Consider the following 19,219-nt stretch of genomic DNA (forward strand, 5'->3'; position numbering starts at 1 on the left):
CTCTGCACTGGCTGGGTCCATTTCTGGCCAGATTGTTCTGTCAGACTTGGGCAGGTGTCGGACCCACATGCACAGTACACAGGAGTATTGAGGAGTGAATCAGGGTTTATTGCACAAACGTTGTCAATCAGTCCAGGTCATACACGGAATGGCTCAGCATTAGGTACAGGAAAGGAACAGATGAGATCAGGTCCAGGAGGCAGGCAATCGTTCGGTACACAGAGAAACTCAGCGACGGTACAGGTAAGGGCTAGACAAACTCACTGGTCAGACGGTCGGGCAAAGGTCAATATCCAAGCGAAGGTACTGTGACGGGTTAGGCAGGAATTGGCGGTCAGAAGCAGGCAAGATCAATAACATGAGACAATCGACTAGAACGCTGGATAGTGGTACGATGACTCGACAATCTGGCGTCTGACTGTGGGCTGAGGTGGTGCTTAAGTACTGAGTATAATAGCTAATTATTGTCAGGTGTGCATGGTGAACCGGGATGAGAACAGCTGAGATGAAAACAGGAAGTCCTTTCAGACTAAAACAGGAAATGACATGAAACGTGACACACAGCATCAGCTTGATTAAGATCAAAGTCTAAGAATGTTCAGTTCTGGGTCTAATCAACAAGTGCAGAATGCATGGTTGCTATACAGAGTCAGAAACGAACACAAGAAGCATTAAAGTACAATTTTTCCATTACACCATAAAACAAAAAACAGGGTCTATGTGAATAATGAGTCCATGACAGGCGGATGCAGAGTCCGGATTTTTCCTTATGGAGGGTGGTGGCGAGGAGAGTCTCGGCCGCGCAACCGCGCAGCCGCCAGGCCGAGATGGCACATTCTGTGCCCCAAGACAAGGCTGGAGTTCTAGGGGGGCGGCGTCTTAACAAGACGCACACGGTGGTGCTTTCCAGGCGGGCGACGCTCCAGTAGACAGGGGAGGCGCACTGGTCAGCGACGACCGAGGCCGCACCATGGCAGCGCCTACCCTGCCACCGGATGCGTCCAGGGCGAGACCACCCATTGAGCAGACGAGACATAAGCCCGCGGGGTGCCGGAACCAAGGAGCAGGACAGACGTGGGACTAGAACCAGAGACGAGGGCAGGTGTGGTGACAGAACCAAAACCAGAGACGAGGACAGACGAGATGCCGGAGCCAGGACCAGAGATGATAGTAGACGAGACGATGGAACCAGGACCACAGACGCAGACAGATGAGACGACGGAACCAGGACCAGAGACGCAGACAGACGAGATGACGGAACCAGGACCAGAGGCAACGACAGACGAGAAGACGGAATCAGGACCAGAGATGACGACAGACGAGGCGTCAGGACCCGAGACGTCTCCAGACGTGAAGCCTTGGCGGACGCCGTTGGTGCTGGACCATCAGGAATTGAGGCAGTTGTGGACAGGGCAGGGGCACCAGGATTCGGACTGCCAGGGATGAACCCAGCTGTGGTCCCCTGCGCACCCCCACATCCTTCAGGTCGGAGCCCCAGGTCGGCGGACGCCACCCTGGACCCCTAGACCCTGCTGCCGAGACTGGAGCGGCCCCTTCAGGAGGGCCCACAGGAACTACAGCAGGAGCGACCCCTGGAGGGCTGACGAGAACTAGAGCAGGAGCGACCCCTGGAGGGCTGACGGGAACTAGAGCAGGAGCGACCCCTGGAGGGCCAACGGGAACTAGAGCAGGAGTGACCTCTTTGTGGTCGATGGGAACTAGAGCAGGAACGATCTCTCCGTGGTTGATGGGAACTCGAGCAGGAGGGATCTCTCCGTGGTCGACGGGAACTAGAGCAGGAGCGACCTCTTCGTGGTCGACGGGAACTAGAGCAGGAGTGACCTCTCCGTGGTCGACGGGAACTAGAGCAGGAGCAACCTTTTTGTGGTCAACGGGAACTAAAGCAGGAGCGACCTCTTCGTGGTCGACAGGAGCAGGAGCGACCTCTTCGTGGTTGGCAGGAGCAATAGCGACCTCTTCGTGGTCGGCAGGAGCAATAGCGACCTCTTCGTGGTCGGCGGGAGCATGAGCGACCTCTTCGTGGTCGGCAGGAGCAGGAGCAGGAACAACCGCTCCAGGGCCGACAAGAGCAGGAACAACCACTTCGGGCCGACAAGAGGAGTGTGGGTGCCGACAGGGGCGCAGACTAAGGCGTAGACTGTGACGCAGGAACCAATGCAGCCTGTGACGCAGGAACCAATGCAGCCTATGACTTAGGGGCTAATACAGGCTGAGGCGGAAGAGTTGATGCAGGCTGAGGCGGAAGAGTTGATGCAGGCTAGGGTAGAAGAGTTGATGCAGGCTGAGACACAGGAGTTGATGCAGGCTGAGACGCAGGAGTTGATGCAGGCTGAGACGAAGAAGTTGATGCAGGCTGAGACTCAGGAACTGAAGCAGGCTGGGACGCAGGGGCTGAAACAGGCTGGGATGCAGGAGCTGAAGCAGGCTGGAACGCAGTGGCTGAAGCAGGCTCTGACTGCGGCTCAGTGAATCCCAGGGCCTCACGCAGTGCGGGTTGTCTGATGGCGAGCGCAGTTGCTTCACAGAAGAGGTTGTCTTTGATATCTGGGTCGGACGTTGCCTCGGCAGAGTTTAAGTAGTGGGCGAACAGGATCAGGACTGGAGGTGCACATAGGGAACGGATCCTCTGGAAGATGCTGTCCGGGATGCCTGCGATGGAGGTAGGGATGTTGTCTGGTGGACCGAGGAGGCCCTCTGCTGGAGGAGAGGGTTGCTTGGTTACAGAGGCCGGGCCCTCTGGGGCCTGGTCCTTGGATCCGTGCTTTCGCCGGCGGCGTCCGGAACGCCGACGACTGGATGTGGACTCCATCTCCTCACCCGCCGTGGCTGAAGCAGAGGATGGGGCCAGGGCATGAACTTGATCAAACTGGACGGCCTCTGGGATGTGAGCTCGGCTCGACTGAGCGGCGACAAGAGAATGAGCTTGGCTCGACTGAGCGGCAACAGGAGAGTGAGCTTGGCTCGACTGAGCGGCGACAGAGGAGCGAGCTTGGCTCGACTGAGGGGCAACAGGAACGTGAGCTTGGATTGCCTGAGCGGCAACAGGGACGTGAGCTTGGTTTGCCTGAGCGGCGACAGGAACAGAAGCAGGAGCAGATTGATCAGCGACAGGAACGGGAGCTGGAGCCGATTGATCAGTGACAGGAACGGGAGCATGACCAGACTGAGCGGCGACAGGAACGGGAGCTGGAGCCGATTGATCAACGACAGGAACGGGAGATTGTGGTGATGAGACGGCAGCGGGAACAGCTGGAGATACACCGGCAGGTGCCGCGCGCAGCGTGCGTACCAGATCCCTCCGCACTGACTTGAGCCCCTCGAAAAGCGCCTGTACTCCGGGGTAATTACGCCACCAGAATTCCTCCTCCAGGATAGCGATTGCCGTCTTTACGGTACAGAGCCGACCTCTTGGGCTGGATGCCTCCGCGTATTGCTGGGCGAGCTCCGCGAAGCACCAGCGGAGGTCCCCCAGCAAGCCCAGGCAGAAAAACGCCATTGCCTTCACTTTCGTTCTTACGTGTACACACCAAAAAAAAATTCCTCAAGCAGGAAAAACAGGGTGCCGGCTGGGTCCAAGGCTTGGCTCGATCGATCAAATGATTTACCTGTGTGAAAACATTACACCCATGTTGAAAATGCTGCTGCACTGTTATACTTTGCATGCTATTTAGTTATTTAATATGTCAAATGTTAAAGTCAGGTAATCTACACCCATGGTATGATCGTGCCTTACCTGTTTGATTTATGCTTTTGGAAGTGGGATGTGCAAGAGGATTTGTGCACAAAATACAACTGAAACCAGATGCCATTCCCATACAGCAAAAGCTAAGGAGACTTCCCTTTTCAGTACGACAAGCTGTAGCTGAGGAACTTCAAGATCTTTAAATCAAGGGCATTATTGAGCGCATCGATGCATCACCCATCGTCGTGACGTGACGGAGGAAAGCCACGCATATGCGTTGACCTTAGAGAACCTAACAAATCCATTGTTTGTGACTGCTACCCCTTACCTCTATGGGGTGCCGAATGTAAAAGGAGCACCTATAACTAGTTTTCTCACATTTAACTAAATGACACAACATGTTTTCTCACATTTAGTTAAATGTGCAAAAGTCTAAATGTAAATGTTAAATGTTAAATGTAAATGTAAATGTAAATGTAAATGTAAATGTAAATGTAAATGTAAATGTTAAATGTTAAATGTAAATGTTAAATGATCACCGAGTGCAAGACTGAATATTTATGAATGTGCAAGTAGACTCCACCCCTACCCTCAAACAGCGCTGGTCTCAGATCAGAGACGCAAACTCAAACACCTTAAACAGTGCACGCAAACCCCGCCCACATCTGACCTGGAAACTTTTGTTTTTAGCCTAAACGTAACTTCGGCTAGCTAATATAGTTAGCCAACTAATTCTCCACCGGCGCCACAGAAATATTCTATTCAAACCTACTTAACTCCCCATCAATGGTGTTTACGACAGAACAGCAGTTTGAAGCGGAGCCTCAGCCCGCACACCTGCCGTTACAGCCCGTTCAATCTCTGCAAACAGGAGGGAGTCGGAGCTGACGGCCATCATGGCAGTCCCACACTCAGGGCTTCATCACCTCCTATGGGACCGTGGGTTACCCGTGACATCTCCTCAAGCCTGTCAGACAAGGCTGTCACCATATTCACCAAGTGTTCAGTCTGTCTGCAAATGTTATCCCTCAGTCTCTTGTCTTCCTCCGAACGGGCTGAGATCTTACTAGTCAGTCATGCAATCCGGGCATCCGAACGGGCTGAGATGTTACTAATCAGTACCTCCATCCGGGTCAACCTCTGATGCATATCATCCGAACGAGCTGAGATGTTACTTGTCAGTCCATCAATCCGGGCCAACCTCTGGTGTAATTCCGTCAGCTGAATAACCATGGCCCCATCAGCGTGTGTAGCTTCACGGCGGGTGGACACGCCAATGAGCCGGCCGCAGATTATCCAATCCTTCCAATCTTCCGATAAAGCAGGGCACCACCAAAGCCAATCATGAAAAGCCCTGTTATCAAAGTCCAAAATATGAATAGATTCTCTGCATCCTCGATGGACAGAGGCTCCAGACACACAGGGCACCAAGAATCCCACGCGTCCTGCACGTAGCCGGGTGGAAGAATCCCCAAGGGGCAGTGGTTCTCCCGGAGATTCTTTTCTTTGTGAGAACATTTTGTCCAATGCGCTATAACTGCATTTCTCACTCACGAGGGCCTTTTCCATTTCTGCCATGTCCCATTTGGCCTGGCTTCAGCTCCTTCGGCATTCCAGAAGATGATGTTCATTATACTGTCTAGATTCCCAGGAGTACAAGCCTACTTGGATGACATCATACGTTATGGCACCACCCAGCAGGATCACGATGTCAACCTACAGAGAGTGCAAGCCTTAAATGAAGCAGGTCTTAAATTGAACATGCGTAAATGTACAATGTTCAATCAGACTTCTCGGTCTTTCTTAGGACATACAATATCCAAGCAGGGACTTCATCCAGACAAAGAATGAGTCAGTGCAGTAGCGCATGCACCTGCTCAACATGATCCAGGATCCCTGAGATCCTTCATTGGTCTCGCATTCTGGTACAGTAAGTTCATTCCAAACTTTGCTACTGCTGTTGAAACATTACGTGCCAAGCTTAGCCAAGAGTCTACTAATCTGAACTTTTGGACTGCTGATGCTGAGTCTAGTTTTACTGAAATAAAAGACCGATACTCGAAAGTCCTGCTTTGGCACCCTGAGCTGCCTACTTAGGTTACAACTGATCCTTCAAACTATGGTTTGGGTGCTGTACTTACACAGCTTCATCCAGACAACACAGAGACGACTTTTGCCTTTGCATAATACTAATTACCACAAATTGCACATAATTGCCTTCATTTAATGAGTCAGAGGGCGAGTCAGGAAGTGAGGGATCAAGGATAGCTCTGGCTGTGCTGCGTGTGGCGCCTGGGCAGTAGTAATGCGGTCCCTGGGTCTTGGCTGTCTCTTCCTGACTGGGGGTTGTGGGGGGTGGTGGGATGGGTAGCAGAGCCAGTTGGGAACCTGCTTCCCAACTACATTTCTCCACATTCATCCACTTAGGTCTGCAAGGGGCGTCCTGCTGATGGAGGGACCGGGGCTACCGGGAAGTAGTTCTGTCCCTTCCAAGTGGGATGCTCTGCAGTTTTAATTGCATTAGTCATACACACTTGTCCAGGAATCTGGGGGCTCCTTCCGGGGGGGCCAGTGGATGGAGCCTTCACATTGATGACTCTGTCTGCTGGACCCCTCGGAGAATTGGCTATCTCCCAAAGTTCCTCATACTTAGCCACATACACATACATTTAGGGCCGGGGGTGGGCTCTTTCACTGGGGCCTGGGGCTGAGGCCAGTTGTGGCCTCGCCCACTGGCCCTGGTGGAGAGATCACCACCCAGTTTTAACTGCAAAAAGACATTTAGGGTGAGGGGGGGCACTGTCCGGGGGACACACTGTCAGCCAGCGGTCGTGCTCCTGGAGGTGTCACCCACCTTCAGTGCACTTTAGTTCCACACACTCATGTCCAAGCTGGGTTGCAGGGTTCTGGGGTACCTTTTCAGCTGCCCTCTGCCTCCCCTGGGTTGGGGGGGTTGGGCGGGGCTCGGGAGGAGCTGCGGTCCGTGCCTGGGGCCACATGGACAGCAGGCCGGAGACCTATCCTCCCCACGAATGTGATCAAGCAAATGGTGTGGGTGCGAGAATGTATCTGAGAGTGCATTGGTTCACGTATGATTGACTAGTTTGTTGTGAGAGAGTTTATGGTGTCTGTGTGTTGATGTGATGATGTGTGTTGTACATGTGGGTGGGTGTATGCGTCTGTGTTTGTGTGAGTTTGTATGCGTGTGGTGCGGTTGGAGTGTGGGGGTACGGTTTTCCGCCCAGGGTACGATGATGGTCTGCCTGGGTGGTCTCTTTTCTGCTGACCCCCACCAATTGCTGGCCTTGTGCTGCAGGCCAGTGTGGTGCCAGGGAATGAGGTCGGGCCGATGGGGTAGGCCCCGCTCCGCTCGTGTAGGGGTGGTGGACTGGGGGCAGGCCCCACTCTGGGCGAGGGGGCATCTCCCTACGGACCATGGGTCCTCGGGCTCTACTCTTTCAGGCCGACCCTCCCGCCGGGGGGGAGTGTTTGCCCCTGGCGAACAGCGTTGACCCCCGGTGGCCCACTCTGACCTCTGGTGCTGTCTCTGTGGCTGCTGCAGCTCTGACTGGGGAGCTCTGTGTGGGCGGCTTGGGTTGCAACACCTGCCTTCCTGGAACTGAAGGTGTGTGGGCTCCTTGGCTGCTAGGATTCTTTCCTCTGCTTGTTGGATGGGCGTAGTGGCCAAGCCCCTCACATCACCCTGGCTTCCACAAGTGGCATTGTTCATGCACCAAAGTCTGCCTCACCCTTTGGGTGAATATTATCAAGCTACAGCCTTACTAACCTTGTAGTGGGACACTTTCCAAATCCAACTGTAAGTATTACTGATACTTATCACTACCAATATCAATAATGTGTGAATATGGAAATTGTGGTGTTGTATGTCATGTCATTATTAAGTAGTATGGGATATGTATAACAATGCACATATGTATGTATATGATATGTATATGTTTGTATGAGTATGTGCACATACCTTAACACTATTATTGGTATTAGTATTAATCTCCAAGGTAAACCACAGTACAAAAGTTGGTTAGTTATGAATGTGTTAGCTTAAGGTACATCCCTGCTTCTTATTTATTTTGCTCTGATTGTTTACTTAACAGATTTGCTTGGTTTCAGCAGCTGGTTGCACCCCTTGTCAAACATCTTACACCCTGCAGTTATGTGCTGGATCGTCTCGGTCACGATCTGGGTCTTGGGTCTAGTTATTTCCGGTTTTATTTTGGTAGCACTCCCGGTTTCTGTTTCTGTTTCGGCTTTACTTCCTGCTATGTCACTCCACAGCTGTTCCCTGCCATTACCGGTCATTACCCACACCTGCATGCGATCAGTAATCAGCTCAGTATATTTAAGCACCACCTCTCACTCTAGCAAACTGCCAGATCGTTATTTGTGTGCTTACCGTTGTTCCCAGTTCGCTGTTCCTGTCCGTCCGTGTTTTGTGTACCCCGTTCTCTGCTCTGCACGTTACCGAACTCGTTCGCCTGCCTGACCACGATTCTCCGCCTGTCGAATTGGTACTGTATGCTGGATTTTGTGTATGAACCTTGCCTGTTCCTGACGCTGCCTCTGCCTAATACCTGGAATAAACCACCGTCTGATCACCGTCAACCTGTGTTTTGCTGTGCATTTGGGTCCTCATCCGAGCGTTCCTTGACAGAACGATCTGGCCAGACTTGGACCCAGCCAGCACTCAGCCGTCGCCCAGGTCAGTGACTGTTTTGTTTCTTGGTTTTTTTGGCGGCGAGTCTCCTTCACCTGCGAGGAAGTATGGAGTTCACCTGCGCCGAGCTACCCAGCGACCTACGCGTTTATTTTCAAATCCTCGCGGAGGATTACCGACGGGCGGTTAACCCGAGGAACCAGTGCAGCGCCGTGGAGGTGGCGATATTGACGCTGGAGGACGATGACAGCGTGTTGGAGCGCCCCAGTGTTCGTCGCCTCTATGAGCGGCTGTGCGAGCTAAGCGACGCGCTCCGCACCACGCCAGCGCCGGTCGCACCGCCGAAGGTTTCGGTTTCCTCCTCCCAGCCCCGTCGCACCGTTGTGTCTGCACCAACCTGCCCAGCTCCATGTTTGTTCCGCTGGGAGGATTTCCTGCACTCATGCGGTCCCCAGTCCCCAGTTCAGCCGTGTGTTGCCCAGTCCCCAGTTCAGCCGTGTGTTGCCCAGTCCCCAGTTCAGCCGTGTGTTGCCCAGTCTCCAGTCCAGCCGCGAGCCGTTCAGTCTCCAGTCCAGCCGCGAGCCGTTCAGTCTCCAGTCCAGCCGCGAGCTGTTCAGTCTCCAGTCCAGCCGCGAGCTGTTCAGTCTCCAGTCCAGCCGCGAGCTGTTCAGTCTCCAGTCCAGCCGCGAGCTGTTCAGTCTCCAGTCCAGCCGAGTCCTGTTCAGTCTCCAGTCCAGCCGAGTCCTGTTCAGTCTCCAGTCCAGCCGAGCCCAGTCCCGGTTCCAGTTCAGTCGAGCCCAGTCCCGGTTCCAGTTCAGTCGAGCCCAGTCCCGGTTCCAGTTCAGTCGAGCCCAGCCCCGGTTCCAGTTCAGTCGAGCCCAGTCCGGGTCTCAGCCCAGTCGAGCCCAGTCCAGTCGAGCCCAGTCCAGTCGAGCCCAGTCCAGTCGAGCCCTGTCCAGTCGAGCTCTGTCCCAGTTCAGTCCAGTCACGCGCAGGTCTTATCCCAGTCAGAGGACTCCACCTGTCGAACGGGTGCTGTGCACACCCGATCAGGCCCGACGTCTCCTCCGTCGAGCTCGGCAGCTGTAAGCAGTCATGCCGGCTCCGGAGGGGACGCCGTCCCAGTTCCTGTCGGCCATGTTGCGGCCGTTCCTGTCGGCCATGTTGCGGCCGTTCCTGTCGGCCATGTTGCGGCCGTTCTAGTCCCTGTTCCTGTTCCTGTCGGCCATATTGAGGCCGTTCCAGTCCCTGTTCTTGTTCCTGTCGGCCATGTTGAGGCCGTTCCAGTTGGCCATGTTGCGGCCGTTCCAGTCCCCGTTCCTGTTCCTGTCGGTCATGTTGAGGCCGTTCCAGTCCCTGTTCCTGTTCCTGTCGGCCATTTTGAGGCCGTTCCTGTCGGCCATGTTGCGGCCGTCCCCGTTCCTGTTCCTGTCGGCCAAGTTGAGGTCGTTCCTGTTTCTGTCGGCCAAGTAGATGCCGTTCCTGTCCCTGTCGGCCAAGTAGATGCCGTTCCTGTCCCTGTCGGCCAAGTAGATGCCGTTCCTGTCCCTGTCGGCCAAGTAGATGCCGTTCCTGTCCCTGTCGGCCAAGTAGATGCCGTTCCTGTCCCTGTCAGTCTTGGGGTGGCAGTCCCGGCGGACCTCCAGGAGGAGGTCGCGCCAGCTGCAGTCCCCGCGCACCTCCAGGAGGAGGTCGCGCCAGCTGCAGTCCCCGCGCACCTCCAGGAGGAGGTCGCGCCAGCTGCAGTCCCCGCGCACCTCCAGGAGGAGGTCGCGCCAGCTGCAGTCCCCGCGCACCTCCAGGAGGAGGTCGCGCCAGCTGCAGTCCCGCGCACCTCCAGGAGGAGGTCGCGCCAGCTGCAGTCCCCGCGCACCTCCAGGAGGAGGTCGCGCCAGCTGCAGTCCCCGCGCACCTCCAGGAGGAGGTCGCGCCAGCTGCAGTCCCCGCGTACCTCCAGGAGGGGGTCGCGCCAGCTGCAGTCCCGGCGGACCTCCAGGAGGGGGTCGCGCCCGTCGCAGTCCCGGCGGACCTCCAGGAGGGGGTCGCGCCCGTCGCAGTCCCGGCGGACCTCCAGGAGGGGGTCGCGCCCGTCGCAGTCCCGGCGGACCTCCAGGAGGGGGTCGCGCCCGTCGCAGTCCCGGCGGACCTCCAGGAGGGGGTCGCGCCCGTCATAGTTCCGGCCGCACCTGCATCGGTTCCTGGCGGCTCGGCCGCACCTGCATCGGTTCCTGGCGGCTCGGCCGCACCTGCATCGGTTCCTGGCGGCTCGGCCGCACCTGCATCGGTTCCTGGCGGCTCGGCCGCACCTGCATCGGTCCCTGGCGGCTCGGCCGCACCTGCATCGGTTCCTGGCGGCTCGGCCGCACCTGCATCGGTTCCTGGCGGCTCGGCCGCACCTGCATCGGTTCCTGGCGGCTCGGCCACACCTGCATCGGTTCCTGGCGGCTCGGCCGCACCTGCATCGGTTCCTGGCGGCCCGGCGCTGACCGCGTTGCCACGTCTGTTCTCGCTTCGGCAGCTGGACTGGTGGCCTCGCCCTCGGCGCTTCCGGCCGTTTGGGTGGCGCTGCCTCCTGCGGCGACGTCCACCTCGACCCCTCGGTCTCCAGGATCGGCGTCGTCCTGGAGGACGTCGCCGTTCGGGGGGGTCCCCGTGGACGCTGGCCCAGCCCAAGGGCGCTGGGGGTGCCCTCCTGCCTCAGCGGCGGTTGAGCAGGATCTCGCCGCGTCCCCACCCTCCGTGAGGGACTCCCTGGACTCTGTGTTTTACCTGGTCGTGGACTTTGTTTTTGCCTTGTGGACATTCATGTTGGGTTCTCGTGATCATGAGACCCGTTTTTGTTTTGGTTTTTCTGGTTTGAGGCCCGTCCTTGTTTTGGGTTTTTGGTGGGTTCTCTGGTCTGTGTTCGGGCATGGGTTTTGTTTGCTGGGGGTTCCCGTTTTGCCCTCCCCCGGTCCGCCCTCCGCCCGCCCTGTCTGTGTTCTGTGCGGGTTGTTTTTGGTTCTGTCCCTCCGCCAGTCCTCCCTCCGCCCGCCCTGCTCGGGTTTGGTTTTTTTTGTTTCGTTTTTTTTTTGTCGTCTGGAACCTGCCCTTGGGAGGGGGGTACTGTCACGATCTGGGTCTTGGGTCTAGTTATTTCCGGTTTTATTTTGGTAGCACTCCCGGTTTCTGTTTCTGTTTCGGCTTTACTTCCTGCTATGTCACTCCACAGCTGTTCCCTGCCATTACCGGTCATTACCCACACCTGCATGCGATCAGTAATCAGCTCAGTATATTTAAGCACCACCTCTCACTCTAGCAAACTGCCAGATCGTTGTTTGTGTGCTTACCGTTGTTCCCAGTTCGCTGTTCCTGTCCGTCCGTGTTTTGTGTACCCCGTTCTCTGCTCTGCACGTTACCGAACTCGTTCGCCTGCCTGACCACGATTCTCCGCCTGTCGAATTGGTACTGTATGCTGGATTTCGTGTATGAACCTTGCCTGTTCCTGACGCTGCCTCTGCCTAATACCTGGAATAAACCACCGTCTGATCACCGTCAACCTGTGTTTTGCTGTGCATTTGGGTCCTCATCCGAGCGTTCCTTGACAGTCTCAGGGGCCTCTTTGCACAGTCTACACCTTGGGTCTTGTCTGGTGTGGTTGATCTGGGCTTCTATGGCTCTGGTGCCCAGGGCCTGCTCCTGTGCAGCCAGGATGAGTGCCTCTGTGCTGTCCCTAAGCCCGGCCCTTTCAAGCCATTGGTAGGATTTGTTGAGATCAGCCACTTCAGTTATGTTCCGGTGGTATATCCCATGTAAGGGCTTGTCCTCCCATGATGGTCCCTCTTCCAGCATCTCATCCTCTGTTCTCCACTGCCTGAGACATTCACTCAGCACGTCATCTGTCGGGGCCTTATCCTTGATGTACTTATGGATCTTGGATGTTTCATCCCGGATAGGGGCTCTCACGCTCACTAGTCCTCGGCCTCCTTCCTTGCGGCTAGCGTACAGTCTCAGGGTGCTGGATTTGGGGTGGAACCCTCCATGCATGGTGAGGAGCTTTCGTGTCTTAACATCTGTGGTCTGTATCTCTTCCTTTGGCCACCTTATTCTTCCCGCAGGGTATCTGATCACTGGCAGGGCATAGCTGTTTATTGCCAGGGATTTGTTCTTGCCATTGAGCTGGCTTCTTAGGACTTGCCTTACTCGTTGGAGGTATTTGGCTGTTGCCGCATTCCTTGTTGCCTGTTCAAGGTTGCCGTTCGCCTGTGGTATTCCAAGGTACTTGTAATTGTCCTCAATGTCTGCTATTGTTCCTTCTGGGAGTGAGACCCCTTCTGTGTGGATTACCTTGCCTCTCTTTGTCACCATCCTCCCTCAGTTTAGTTTTATAGCGCCAAATCACAACAAAGGTTATCTAACGTTTAAGACCTTTCATAACTAAACTCAACAAATCACACATACAGCAAGCCTTTCATTGTAATAATTAGAATTTAACAACATCAGTGGAGAGGAAAAACTACCTTCCTAACAAGGAAGGATCCTCCAGCAGAACCAGGCTGAAAGTGGCCGGCCAACTGCCTCGACCAGTTGGGGTGAGGGGATAGAGAGAGGGAAAAGCACAGCAACAACAAACAAGCAACAACAGGACACAGGCAGGATGGTTGGACCAGGGACTGGACACAGGCAGGATGGTTGGACCAGGGACTGGATACAGGCAGAATGGCAGCTGCCCATCAAAGACACAGCTCTGAGTTCAATTATACCTGTAGATGAGGACAGAGTGGGAGAAAGGGGGGGGGGGGGGGGGGGGGGCACAACTACTGAAAAGAAACTGACAATGTTAGTTAAACATGGAATATTTATGGATAGAAGAGTTAGAAGGAAATAGAGGACCTTGTGTATAAATAATCAGCTCTGAGACTGAAGTGTTTTGCTGGGAGCATAAGGAACTGAGGTCTATAAGATAAGTAGGAGCTTTATCATTGAGTGCTTTGTAGGTGTGTAGGAGAATTTTAAATTCTATCCTACATTTTACAGGCAGCCAGTGCAGAGAAGTCAATGTAGGAGAAATATGATCTCTCTTTCTAAGTCCCATCAGAACTGTGGCTGCAGCATTTTGAATTAGCTGGAGGCCTTTTAAGGAGCTGTTAGGACATGCTATGAGTAAGGAGTTACAGTAGTCCAGCCTAGAAGTAATAAATGCATGAATCAGTTTCTATAGCTATCATAGCTATAATTCTAAGATGAAAATATGTGGTTCTTGAGATTTGTTTAATATACAATGAGAAAAAGAGATCCTGGTCAAAGATGACACCAAGGGTTCTCACAGTAGAATCTGAAGCTAATTTATGCAATCCAGGGTGGCTATCTGACTCAATAGTGTCTCTCTGTGACTTTTAGGCCGAACGATAAGAATTTCAGTTTTCTCTGAATTTAGTTGGAGGAAGTTTTTGGACATCTGGGATTTGATGTCTTTTAAACAACTTTGAATTTTAAATAGTTTATCTGTTTCATTTGGTTCTAAAGACATATAGCTATGTATCATCTGCATAACAATGCAAATTTATAGAATGTTTCCTAATAATCTCTAGAGGAGACATATAGTATAGACTGAACAAAATTGGACCAAGCACAGAACCCTGCGGTACTCCATAGCTAATTCTTGTGAATATTGAAGATTTGTAGTTAACATGAACAAAGTGGAATCTGTTTAACAAATAGGATTTAAACCATCCCGGTGCCATTCCTTTAATTCCAATTCTATGTTCTAGTCTCTCTAATAGAATGTTATGATCAATTGTATCAAATGCAACACTAAGATCTAATAGGACAAGGACAGAAACCAGACCATTGTCTGAAGCTAAGAGAAGATCATTAGTGACTCTAACCAAAGCTGTTTCTGTGGTATGATGTTTTTTTAAATCCTGGTTGAAAATCTTTATACAGGTTATTTCTACTCAGGTGGTCAGATTAGCCTATAGTTGGCTATTTCTCCAGGGTCCAGAGTAGGTTTTTTTCAATAAAGGTTTGACCACAGCCACCTTAAAAGCCTGTGGTACATATTGCCTAAATGTAAAGATTGGTTGATTTAATTTAATATGGACGATCTGATTAAAGGCAAAACTTCTTTAAGTAATCTGGTTGGGATTGGGTCTAAAAGACATGTGGACGACTTGGAGGAGTTGATTATTAAGGTTAACTCCATATGAGTTATGGAGAAGAAGCTGTCTAGGCAAGTTGATGGATTTGGAGGAAGACGCTGATCAATGTTTTCTCTAATGGTGATAATTTTATTAGTAAATTTAAAGTTGATGGGTCTAGAGGGTGATTTCTGTCCTTTTGAGGAAGACACTGATCAATGTTTTCTCTAATGGTGATAATTTTATTAGTGAAGTAGTTCATAAAGTCATTGCTGCTGAGATTTAAGGGGATACTTTGCTCAACACAGCTATGACTCTTAGTCAGCCTGGCTACAGTGGTGAAAAGAAACCTGGGGTTGTTTTTGTTTTCCTCAATTAAGGAGAAATAATATGTTTTTCTAGCAGCACAAAGTATATATTATTAGACTGTCCTTCCATGCTTTGCAGTTTAGATTTATTTTGTGGGATCGCCACTGCCTTTCTAGTTTTTGGGTCCTGTGCTTTAGGCTGCGGATCTCTGAGTTATACCATAGAGTTACAGTAAGCTCCTCTGATTCACTGACTTTTTCTTCAAAGGTCAGGGATTCCTTTTGGCTGATGCAGCCCGACACATACGCTTCCTTATAAACACAGTTTGGTGCGCCAGACAGTGACTGATACAGGAAGTGTATCGATCAGGTGACTTTTCCAAACGCAATATGTGCACCAACACGGGGTTTCGCTCTATGAGCTCAACACGTGCGCCGACTCATCAGTGTTGTCGGACCCATCACCCACACCTTTAAAAATGTCAAAAACAATGGTGAAGCTACCCAGGGACCCAGTGCTCGATAGTGCTCTAGGGTTAATAGACACTATTGTTTTTACCCAGCAGGTAAATAAACCCACTCATTGTTTTAATCATACCCTCAATCTTGTCCTACTGACATATGGGGTTGAGATTGATAATTCAATAGTCCTTGCCCCAAACCCTGTTATCTCACAATTTCTTCTTAACTTTTGAATTTGCCATAATTGACCTTGCAGCAGCTGGAAAAAAATGTTGCCATAGAAGATGTTTATCAGAGGATGCTGTTTCCAGATTCAAGCAGATAATTATTTTGCCTCATTGTTATGTAACTACACAGAGGAGAACAGTCATCTTAATGCTTATGAACAGGTTGATTGTCTTGAAGACGATGCTGCAGCCTTTCTACGTACAATATTAGACACAGTGGCTCCTTTGAAGAAGAAGTCAGTGAATCGGAGGAGGTTACTTTAACTCTACACTGAAAAAAAGGGATAACGGGGTTGTATACTTTACAAGTATGCTTCTTATATATGATACACAATATATTCATTTTTTCCATGTATCAATCTTTAAAATCATATTAAATCAAGGCAGATGTAAAACTAACAAATATCAATTATGTTAGCAAGACTGAAGGTACTTGTGTTTTGTATTGAAAACCCGCCCCCTCGTCTGGACGTTGGAGGGAGAATTACACCTGTTGATTGTCGCCGTCTGCCATCTTTTCACTCGCATCGGGAAGTCTGAGGCTGTCTTCAAGTTGCTTTTAAGGTAAATAAATGATTTATGAAATACCTTTTTTACTGAGTTTGTCGTATGCCGCATACATAAGGCCGAGCAAAAGTCATTATTCAGTATTAACAGTTGATTTGAGAATATAAACGAAATAGCGTTAAGCTAACGCAGATGTTAGCTTACTTTATCTTTGTAATGTGTGTTCTTAGTTCTTGAAATGGTACAGCATGCGAGTTTTGTGTTCAGAATTTGTGCGTCACAGCAAGTAATGTTACATGAACTTTAGTATTATTGCCATCATACGTTAAAACAATTTTGAACGCGCCCCCCGCGAAAGTTCTACAAGTACAGTAGTTAATTTCAGCGTGTATTATACACATTATTCAAGTGTACGCCATTGTAGTGGTCCCCCAGTAGAAACAATCAAGACAGACAAGGATCAGGCAGGCTCAGAGTCGGAGGTCAGAACGAGAAACACGATACACATCAAGGCTAAACTAGGAACGCTGGAAAGTGGTGATCTCACGCAACAATCTGGCAACTGGAGTCTGTGAGGGGTGAATGCTATATATCGGTGTTGATTAGTAAACTGCTAACAGGTGTGCTAAGTGATCCGGGGACTGAACAGAGACACAGGAAGTATACAAAATAAAACAGGAAGTCCTTTCAGTGTGAAGGGCGGGTGACAAGCCCGGACGTGACATCTGTAAGTATAATAAAGGTGAATCCACTGTGTATGCAGCTTTATTAGCAGAGTCCTTGTAACATAGCCTAGCAGAGACTGCTTGGTCTCCAGGTAGACGCAGCTTCTTTGCCTCCTTAGAGCTGCAGAGCGGTCTTGGCGCGTGGGAACAACCTGTCGCAATAATTCTGTGTTTCCAGTAGGACTCCCGGTATAAATGCAGCTTTGTTTTATGCTTGACTTGCCTCCTCACTGGCTCTTTTACGCTGTGCAAAGACACTTTAGAAAGACGTTTTTGTTTGCTTGGGGAGTTCAACTTAGCTGTAATGTATTACGCGTTACCGGTCTGAGCAGGAGGCGGAACGGGTTGCAGGTAAAACACTTGACCGCGGCAAGCGTCGACTGAGCCACAGGTGGATTTAGCTGAGAGATTCTGGTAATTAATATAAAACGCATTAAATGAAATGGAAATAACGTAAGTTAAGTATACTTTCACAGCCTGTTGGTTGGGAACCCCCGCGCTATAGGAACGCCTTTTGGTTTTATTAAAGGAAAACAATATAAAAAATATACTGAAATCTGTGCACAATTGATAAGATGGCAGCGCCAGCGACGCTTGTGTCAGCCAACAGCTGCTGCAGAAAGACACTGAACTGTGTCACCCTGGTGCTGAAAATGGGGAATTTATCATGTTTTCTAAAACGTTTTTAAGGGTAATAAAAAATGCATTTATGTCTCAACTTTAAATTGCATATTGTAATTTTATTACTTATTATTTCTTTTTCAGATGAATGCCGAGTTTAAGTGCATTACCATCATGCCTCTGCAGTCCAGGTTTCTCTCACAACTAGAGGTCTTATCTGACAAACTCCAGAACCTGTTTGAGAAGTGGCCAGGTTGGAAGAAAACTGAAGAGTATTATAGGCACCATGTCAGAAGTAAGAATGCATCCTCGAAATAAAGTACTCAGTTTTACATTTTGGAGAAGAAAAATTCTTCTACCCTAACTTGCTGTGTTTACCTTGTCACTAGGTGGATGATGTTGATCTTGCAAAAGAGTGTTTTCTAAAGTGACTGTGTCACAATCCGGTTCTAGTTCTGCTTTTATTTTGTAAGGACTTAGTTTGTCATCCATGTCATCATGTTTTGGTTCCAGTTTCAATTTCCTGTTTTATTTTGGTAGTACCCCCGGTTTTCTGTTTCTGTTCTAGCTTCACTTCCTGTTTACGTATGTCACAGCTGTCCCCGTTTCCACCGTTATTATCCACACCTGCAATTCATTAGTAATCAGTTCACCGTAGATTTAAGCACCACATCGCACCCCAGTACCTCGCCAGATTGTTAGTTCATGTTTGTGTGTCTACGCGCCAGCATTCGGCCAAGTAAGTCGTTTGTGTATCAAACTTGTTTCTTGTTTTGACCATGTCCTGTCTGCTCCCACTCGGTGCCTGTTGACTCAGTTATGTGTATGGAACCCAGCCTGGATTTTGACTGCCTTGCTCACTCCCAGTCTGTGCCGTGGCTATCATTCTTGCAACTCGTGTACCGACCTCTGCCTGTCCAACCAAGACCTTTAATAAATCCTCCGATACCTCACATCGTGTCTGCGCTGTGCGTTTGGGTCCTCCACCGTGTGTTTCCTGACAGACTGTAGGTCTATCTCAGTGAGGACCCACAAAATCTGTTGAGAAAGGACATGGTTCTATAAATACTATATTTCCTTATTGTAAGTTGTGATTTTGCCTTGTGTTCTCTATCATAACTCGTTCTGATGCATAACTCAACATAATGTATAAAAAAAACAACAGTGGTGAAGATGCATATTCATATACTGTACCTGACTCATTCAATAAATATGGATAAAATTAGGGTCTCAATAATGTCCTTTTAAAAACGGATAAATGAGTGGGATGGAAACCCTGAACTTCGTACAAACTATTTGAAAATAGCTTAATCTCATCCAGCTGCAAGATCAAAACTGCATCTTAAGCAGTACTAATAATACCAAGTTGTATCATCCTATTCCTAAAACAAGGACAAACAATATCAGGCTTTGGAGATACATAACACAAATGTAAGCACAAATGTATTTAATATGTTTCATAATAATTTATTTTATTTTGTGACTATACAGGTAGAAGACAAAGCTTTCACCCAAAGTGCTATTGAGGCGATCACTGTTGGACTCTGTCATCAAAGAACTACAGTACTGTACATGTTTGTGATACCACAGAGGACATTGGTATTGTTCTTGAAGGCCAGACAGTATTACAATTTGGGGGGACATTTGAATATTGGAAAATGAGAAACAGCTATTATTACTCAGATTTCAGGTTGTGATGTTGTTTGGGGACACTAAATTCTTCTCTGTCCACAGAATACTTGGTTCCTAAATGCTGTTTCACGTTCTGATGTTAAATGCGAATTGTTTATTGCAATCTTCTTATGAGATGTTCTAGATATTGTACTGAACTGCAAAAATCCTTTGACGTAATTCTTTGTTGTATAAATGCACTGA

This window comes from Betta splendens, chromosome 11 (genome assembly GCF_900634795.4).
Source record: "Betta splendens chromosome 11, fBetSpl5.4, whole genome shotgun sequence".
Lineage (NCBI taxonomy): Eukaryota > Metazoa > Chordata > Actinopteri > Anabantiformes > Osphronemidae > Betta > Betta splendens.